Source organism: Capsicum annuum, unplaced genomic scaffold, assembly GCF_002878395.1.
Source record: "Capsicum annuum cultivar UCD-10X-F1 unplaced genomic scaffold, UCD10Xv1.1 ctg81678, whole genome shotgun sequence".
Classification (NCBI taxonomy): domain Eukaryota; kingdom Viridiplantae; phylum Streptophyta; class Magnoliopsida; order Solanales; family Solanaceae; genus Capsicum; species Capsicum annuum.
The window spans coordinates 90814-99700 of record NW_025892414.1 but is presented as its reverse complement, the minus strand read 5'-3'; the positions used below and the strand labels follow the sequence as shown (position 1 = coordinate 99700).

The window sequence follows — 8887 nt, the reverse complement described above, 5'->3', positions numbered from 1 at the left end:
TTTTTTTTTTTTCAAATTCGAGTGATAGTGCACCTAGAGTTTTGAAAATTATGTCCAGGTAAGTTCTTGCCTATAGATGTGAAGGATCCTACATTCTTGGTTAAGATGTTGTAAGCCTCTTTTTCATAACTTAAACAACTTGTCACTAATCCCGAGCCAAAGACCGTCTAAAATAAGAGACTATTTTTTCTGCCTATCGAGTCGAACTACAAGCAGTCTGATTCCTCGATTCTCAGGGATATATAGGTTGGACTCTATTTTGAAAACTTGACTGCATTCCAACCTCTCCCCAAATCCCTTTATTCTTCAGCTTTTCGATTTTATCAAAAACTCCAAAACCAATATAGCTTGTGAATTTTTTTTTGAAATCGTGCTTTGAATCAAGCTGTATGAACTGCAAGTGGCCTAAATTCTCATGTAACCTTGTATACATAGGAAACCTGATACCGAGGTCCGACCGTAAATTCAAAACTCGTGCGAAAACCAACCTCTTTTAGATTTGAATTTATGGTCGGACAAAAATTAGGAACGTCAACCTCCCTTTGCCCAGGATTACTTGCATCCATCCTACTCAAATGGAGGGGGCAGTTGTTGACACCTAATTTTTTCCCTCCACAACTATATTTAATCTTGAGTTTCTTCGATTTTCAAATAAAATCACAATAATTATTTTTTCCAACAACAACAACAAACCCAATATATTCCCACCTAGTGGGGTTTGGATTTTTTTCAAATAAATGCATTTTAAAAATATTTATTTGGGCTAAATTTGTCATTTAAGTGATAATTATATTTTTGTATTTACATATACGAGATTGTATAAATGATGTTATTTAAATCAATATTTTCATCAAAATTGGACTTTTATTGAGACTGAGCTTGGAAATAAATTCAAAGAATTAAAATCTTAATTTAAATATAATTTATTCTTAAAGATAATTTATTTGGATAAATATGTGTTTGATTTTATTAAATCAAGAAGCTCGGGATTAAATGAGGAGTTAATTCCTATCGAACTTCATTTTAATTTAAATAATCTATTAAATTCGATTATAATTGAAACTAAATTACAATTGCAATGCAATTGGCCGATTGACTTTTAGTTTGATCAAAATTTAAATAGAATAGGCTAAATTAGAATTGAAATTATTTTTTGAATAACCCCAAATCTAGTTGGGGTTATTTTCTAAATTAACACCCAAAAAATTACCTAAATCCCTAATCTACCAAAAAATAACCCAACAATTTTAACAAAAAGCATCACCAGCCTTTATTTCCCCTTTAAATAGGCCCAACAGTTAAATGGGCCCAATCACAACCCAATTCTGCCAGCCCAGCGGCCCAACACCTGGAAGCCCACTCTTCAATTACTCCAAAACCAATCCTTCTAATTTCCTAAACCCATCAGCCCATTTTTTTTTCTCCTTTTAATTTCAGCACACACCACTGCCCAGCCCAACTCCAAAACCCCCTGACCCGGCCAGTTTTTTCTTTAACAACAACAGCTTCAGCCAAAAAAAAATCCCATCAGCGTACAACAGCAATAGCTGCGTACAATACGCAAAAAAGACAACAACAGTTAAAAATGGCGTACAACTCCAGCAAACCATCGACCCGTCTCCGACTCGCATCCAACGGCGAAACCCGACCCCAACCCGTTTCTTTTTCATCTTCATCAGGCATCTCAGCTGATTTGTACGAGAAAGATGCTAAGAACTCTCTAGAAGTGCTCAGGCGTCTCCCCCAAATGGCTAACTCCGCAAATCTCGGGATAATGGTACGAATTTGGTACATATTTGGGCATTTTTTATTGATTTGAGGGAGGATTCAATTTTCCCCAAATTCCATTGGTAAACCCCCATTGAATTCCCTCAAGAAACCACAAAATTGGTATAATTTGTGAGGGGTAATCTTATCTTGAGTTCAAATTTTGAATTCCCTTTTGAAAAATTCCCTAATTTTCCCTTGAATCACTTTATCCCACATCGATGGAGCAATATTTGGGAGGGGGTCTCTGTTCTCTATATATAGATCCTTTTGGAGAAAGAAAAGAATGTGGAAATTTTTTTCAAAAAGCAGAAACACACAAAAAAAGGGAAAAAAAATTGGTCGCAAGTATAGAAGAGAATTTTCTTCAGTAAAATTTGAAGGAATAGTAGTCGGCTAGTAAATATTTTCGTAGCAGCATTGAATTTTCCGGTGGTGGTGAACTCCGAAGGAGCTCGAGGTTCTATTTTGCTGCTCCGAAACCGGTAACTCTCCATTCTATTTAGTTTCGTTTATTTCTTCTTTATCTCGCCATTCTGTAGATATAATGATATTTACGATAATTTTCTATGCTGGGAATTAGCTGTTGTAGATGCCTTTAATGGCTGTATAGTTTGTCAGTAATAATTATTATTACATGGTTTTCTTCTCAAATCAATACGTTGCTGCAATCATTTGATAATGCTAGTAATAGGATTTTTATAGTAGTTCAATGGTATACACTGCTTTACCCGCGTATTGGTGCAAAATTTCTTTTTCTTTAGCTTATGGTCTGTTATGCAGCTTGAACCATGTTTTTGTGTTGTTTTCTCTTACATATATATGACACTCGCTTGTTTAGTCATCTTTAACTCATATTTTGGGCTAAAAGCCTTCTGTTGCATTTTTTGGGTTCGAATCTTGCTAAAGCTTGTTGTGTTTGATTTAAAGTCCTTTCTTGGTAGCTGTTCCGACTATTTCATTCTTTTCGAGTGTGTCATTGCTTGTTCTCTCCTATATGCTAAATTATAATGACGAAGGGATGTCATATTCGCTTCTGAAATCACTGTAATGCTAGATTTTATTAATTGCCGACATGACACTTTTATACTCCAATATTGTAGTCTGATTTTCTATCTCTTTAGCTAAATATCCATGTTTTAGTCTCGTTATGTCATCTTAGAGTAAGTTTTGGTTTCATTTTGATAATTTTGTTTCTAGTTCGATGTTACTGATGGCCTAGAATCTGCTGTATTGACTAGATAACGGGCTGCCTCCTAATTCTTTTGACCTTTAAAGTCCATAGAATAGTGGGTGAATGTCCTTGGTAAGATCGATAATCCTATAAACCTTCAAAGATCTTTTCTTCGACCCTTGACAGTTCAGTTCGAGTTGGTCAAAGAGAGGATGATCCTGAGTTTGTAGTATATTCAACTTGAAGATTGCTAGTCGTGTGCATCTTTGTATGTTAATTGTGTAAAATATGGTCTATCTCTTCATCATAATTAAGACTACTTAGGCATTTCAAATCCGCTGAATTATATGTTGCGATAGAAAATGTTCGGTTCTTCCTGCTTATTTTTCTCTCTGTTTGTATTACTGTACACTTCCCCAATATTCTTGGAAGCATAATTTCCTTATCTTTGTTGATCTACTATTTGTTCCCTTTTTTGGCTTGTTTTGGATTTACCAATTATGACGAATTTTCCTTTCTCTTTTAGATATAAACTTTGATCTTGCCTATTTTGGCCTGTCACTGATTGTATGTTTCTCTTGATTAGTAATGTTGGACTTATATTCAAATGTCATTTAAGTTCGATAATAGTCTCTTGTCTTATTTATTTGCAAAAAATAAAGTTTCTAAGTTCATTTTGTGTCGCTTAGGTTGGTCGTTCATTAATATTTCTCTATCTTGGCCTAATTTTGGTTCATAGGGCTAAAAATCTTAAAGTTTTTTCTTTACTGATATTAAGCCACGTTTTCCACTGATCTCTTTGATAAATGTTTGAAGTATATGTTTTAGTCAGGAGAACTTAATATGATACCTTCCCGAAAAAAAAGAGAAAAAGGGATTAGTAAACCGATATGATCTCTTTTATGTAAATCATGCTAATATTATTTTCATTTTTGCATAAAAATGTTCTCTTTTCATGTCGTTATTTATGTGTTAGGTAACATTTGAACATATGTTAATTAGTTTGCTTTTCTTTTGCATGTGGATACGTTCGAGTCCTACATAGACTCCTTTTCCTATGCATGTCTATTGTGGGCCATCGAGGCCTAATAACCCTGAGTCGATTTTGAAAGACTAAGTCCAAATATCAATCTTATGGCATACCGAATACAAGGAGGCGAAAGAAGAAGAAATGGGCTAAAGTCCTATCCTTGAAGCGGCAAAGGAGACTTGAAAGTCTCACATTCATTGTTGCCTTCATTTATTTATTTTTATTCATTTCGGGCCTCGAAGCCAAAGATGTAAATTTAATACAGGTGAAGTGGATTTTGGGCCAAAAAGGCTCGAAAACATAGATTAGGACAGGTGAAAAATGGGTCGAAAGCCTAAATTAGATTAGGACAGGTTTCGTTGATTTGGGCCCAATGGTTTAAATCTTTTACTTCCTCCTGTCTTTTCCCTTTTATGTGCTTATTTGTTTTTCATTTGCTTAGACTTGGTTAAATCTCTACTAAGTCATCTAAATCTATTTTACACAAATATTTTTCTAAAATTAATCACTTTTCAACAATCAATCTTATTGAAGTTAGTCACAAGATATTTTCAAACAGTTCGGATAACTGCAAGTTAGCGGATGTTTTAGATGCCGCTTACTCAGAATCTTCAAATTTAAATGATTTTTCTGTTTTGAATCGTTTAAAGTAATTTATAAAGGTTTTCTTAATTCCTTTTCAAAAATTAAGTGGTAACTCTAAAAGTTAAAATTTTCGCAAAACAGAAATAGGCGACTCTGCTGGGAAATTTTTAATTAGGTTCTAACTAAATGTTTGATCTCATCTTTTTGACTAACTGTTTAAATTACTTATATGTGTATATGTTTCAATTTTGTGGAATTTAATTATTGCATATCATAGAATAATCTCGCATTGATTTATTAAATTGTTTTGCGGTTTCGTGGATGTCTCGACCCCTGTTGTTCAATTTCAAATAAAGTATTGGAAATATAACGGTTTATTAGCACGTAAGGCGTTTGATAGATGTTTGTTTTTTTAAATTCAAGTTGTCCGCTTGGAAACCTAGTTCAAACTCACTTTAGACACCTAGAATAGAGCGACCAGACTAGATGGGGCTTAAACATGAAGGACCAGTTTGGGAGAGATTTAAGAAAAAGGACCAGAAGGGGCTTGGGATAATTGGCGGAGAAGCAAGATCATTCTCTCACATTCAATAGCATGAGCCTTCATGATTTGTTGAGTTAAATCCTCGACCTTTGCAGTCAACACCTCAACTTTGGCCTCCAACTTTTTCACCTTCTCATGCAATTTTGCATTTTCAGCATTCAACTTCTCCAATGAACTAGTTACCTTGAAGCTCTCAGCCACAACACTTGCCTTCAAGGCAGAGATTTCAGCATCCTTATGCACCACCATGACTGACATTTTATCCAGTTCCTCTCTCGATCTAGTCTGAATATCAATCAAATCAGTGACAATCGATTTTGATGTCCTGCCTCCTTTCCTGGGAATGCATTCATTGTCTTCCATTGTGGTAATATTGAACATCTACTTCACTAACCTATCCTTTCCTTACCCACACTCAATGTTGAAGTGTGCAAAGACCCTGTTCGACTAAAACCCATAGGCTAAACCATGTTTCCCATCCTTTATCATCACTATTGTGTGCATATGCTCAATCATAGCTGTAGGAAGATTTACCTTCTGGTACTTGGACAGGACCTCCGTTAGGAACAAGTCGGTACCTGTAACAATAGTCCTCTTTTTAGATCTAGGAAAAAGTGTCTTGCTCACCAACTCAAAAAGAAGTTGATATTCTCCTTTTAAGGCCTTTTTATTCACCCTTTTTATGTTCATATCATTAAGATTCTCGCAAATCTTTATAAAATTTTTAGAGCCCTTTTTTATTCTTAGGGACCTGGTCCCTTCAGCAGGCACTCCAAGAATCCCAGGCATTACTTTTTCATCAATCGTAATGTTCACCTTATTGAAGTGGTCAAGTGCAGACCATTATCAGAGAAAGTTAGATTATAGTAGAACATTTAAACTTTTTTTTTAAGCAAAGAAGGAATTGGGAACTTAAATAAATATTCCTAACTTTGGAACCTCACCCAATCTGTCAACTTAAGCATCCCTGGCATACCAGCAACAACAGGATCAAAAACTTTTCCCCTCAAAACTTCTTGGTTTTGAGGATCTCTTGTTGTGCTTCTTTTCACAGAACATTCTTATTTTCTTTAGAGGTAGAGTCTTTCTCTGAGGGACCAGTTCCTTTGGTAGAAACCTAGGGGCTCTTGAGGTTAGACTTGGAACTAAGCCTGGTCCCTTGGTGCTAGGACTCTCAAACCTTTTTCTCTTTCTAGTACTTTTGGGCACTGGTTTCTTGATCATCACTCCCTTTGATTTCCTTTTCTTAGGATAAATAGTAGTTTTTCCCTTTGCTTTGGATCCAAAAGTAACCACACTCCTTTCAATATCAGAATCAACAAACTCATCATCATCATTAGTCATGCTTTCAAAAAGACTTTCAAAGTCACTATCACTGCTATATCAAAGTCACTCTCGGTTTCTTTATTTGATTTTTCAACCTGTACCAACTTTTCAACTGGAGGTTTAACCAGAGGCACACCCTTCTTCTTTATTGTCCTTTTTTTTTAGTATTATTCTTGTTTTTTCTAAAGCCTCTTTCATTAAGTTCCTGTAACACAACCTGGTCCTTAGAGGTTTCACAATCCCATATAAAGCCTTGGTAGATGAGGAGGACCCCTTCTTTGACAACTTTCATGACAAGGTTCGATTATTTTCACTATCAAAGTCACCCTTTCTATCTATATTACCACCAGACAATCAAGCATAAGAGGCAACTAAGGTGTATTCTCAACATTCTCAGGAGGATAATTCTGCCTCTTAGTAAATAGTGTAACAAGGGTTATGTCCCACTATGGTGAGTCATACGTACTAGGGGATTTAAAGGGATCTCCACTAAGGGCAGTGAGACCTTGTACCTCAATTTTCTCACTCGTTGCCTAGATATTTAATGAAGTTACATTAAAGGTTGGAAAATCCCCATCAAACATATTATCGTTAATAGAAGCACTCCCAGACTTACTAGGTGACTCATCCTTATCAAAGGATGGGATTTTAAAATAAAAGTCCAAAATTAGATCAGAAAGAATTGGTTGATCAGTGACTGGAAGGGTCTTATCAGGAACTTTGTCTTTGGATGAATTGATGTAAGCTCCAAAATAGAGGGAGTATATTTTTCCATTTTCTTAGAAGAAAGAAAAACTATACCCGACGTCTCTTCCTCTCATCAGGTAGCTATCTCGAGCTCATTGAACACTAACTTTCTTCTTTTTCTTTTTTAATCATCAAAATTTTCTCAATTGTGCCCCCATTGCCATTAGATCACTCTATGATACGTGTTCTAGAATTCTCCAATTCAGTGGAGTGGGGCTTACTTTTCTCAATTATGACGTACTCGGTTAGGTTGCCATCTAGCAGTATTTTCTATTTTTTTACCTACTTCTTTCTCCTTCTATTTTTGGGGTTTTTTTTTATGTGATGTGTACTCATCGGATGAATCTTTCTTCTGTTGGGCACTAAATTCTCTGGCATTTTTCTAAGAGAAAGAGGAGAGAAAATTGTAAGGGCAAAATGGTTTATTTATTCAAAATTAGATGTGGTGGATGAAGTATCAAACACTCTTAAGAGAATTGGCTCATCTCAGGGAGAAAATGTTAGTGGATTTAAATTATTAGTTTAGGAGAAAGTTTGATAGATTCCAAAAGAAGAAACAAGATGAACACTTAGGAAATGATTTAGAAACTGATAGGCAATGAAAGAGAAAATTTTCAAAATAAGTAGATGAGAGAACATATTTTGATTTAAATAGGAAGTGAAGGAATGGTTCAAATTTGATAAAGGGTTGTGGTTGATGGGACGTGTTTAGTTATATGGACCCATCTCTTGGGCTTAAAGTACGGGTTACAACTTTTTGAAAGGGTGGGAGAGTGACATGGCACACGGTAATTAAATTTTAAAATACCATTGTTAGATGATTTTCTGAACACAATCATTTTATGTTGTCTTGCTTTCCTCCTTATCTTCTCTCCTATTTGCAGAAGATATGAGATGGAATTAGACATATGAGACATCATCTAACAAGTATACCTGCTCACCAAATCATAGCCTAAATTAACAGGGGCAGCATGCGTTCAACTTAGTCTCATTAACCCCAGCTTTGTCTATTTCTTTAAAATTGTTCCCTATTAAGTGTCTTAGTGAGTATATAAATAATTTGATCTTCAATATTTCAAAACACTATCTTGATCATTCCTTTTACCACATTATCTCTGAAAAAATGATGCCTAATATTAATATGTTTGGTCCTCTTATGCTAAACTAGATTTTTGGCCATGTTGAAAGCACTTGTGTTGTCACAGAATAGTGGCACACACTAAAAAAATGCTAAAATCTTTAAGTTATTTCTTGATCCACAGTAGTTGAGCATAGCATGACGCAGCTGCAATATATTCAGCTTCAACTGTTGAGAGAGCCACTGAGTTTTATTTCTTGGTAACCCAGGAGATTAAGGATGATCCAAGAAAATGAATTATTCCTGAAGTACTCTTCCTATCAAGTAGGTACCCAACATCATCAGTATATCTAACCAAGTCAAAATTATCCCCAATAGGATAGAATAGGACCAGGTCGGGAGTTCCCTTAAGATATCTCAAGATTCTTTTAGCTGATTTCAGATGAGATTCCTTTGAACTTAATTGGAATATAGTACATATCCCAACACTAAACACAATGCTAGGTTTGTTGGCTGTCAAACAGAGCAGTGAACCAATGACCCCCCTATACAGAGTTTCATTGGTTGAGGGACCAGGTCCATCCAAGTCTTTTTTGAGGAAGTTCCAGTAGGAGTATCTATGGGCTTTGCATCCTT

The 8887-nt window shown here is 35.3% G+C and overlaps 1 long non-coding RNA gene across 1 annotated transcript; it reads left to right on the top strand.

Annotated features, from left to right (window-relative positions):
- Window positions 1–936: 936 nt before the first annotated feature.
- On the top strand, window positions 937–4369 carry LOC124895382. Its single transcript, XR_007051685.1, has 2 exons — window positions 937–2252; window positions 3987–4369. It is a non-coding gene; the product is annotated as an uncharacterized LOC124895382 (long non-coding RNA).
- The last annotated feature ends 4518 nt before the right edge of the window (window positions 4370–8887 follow it).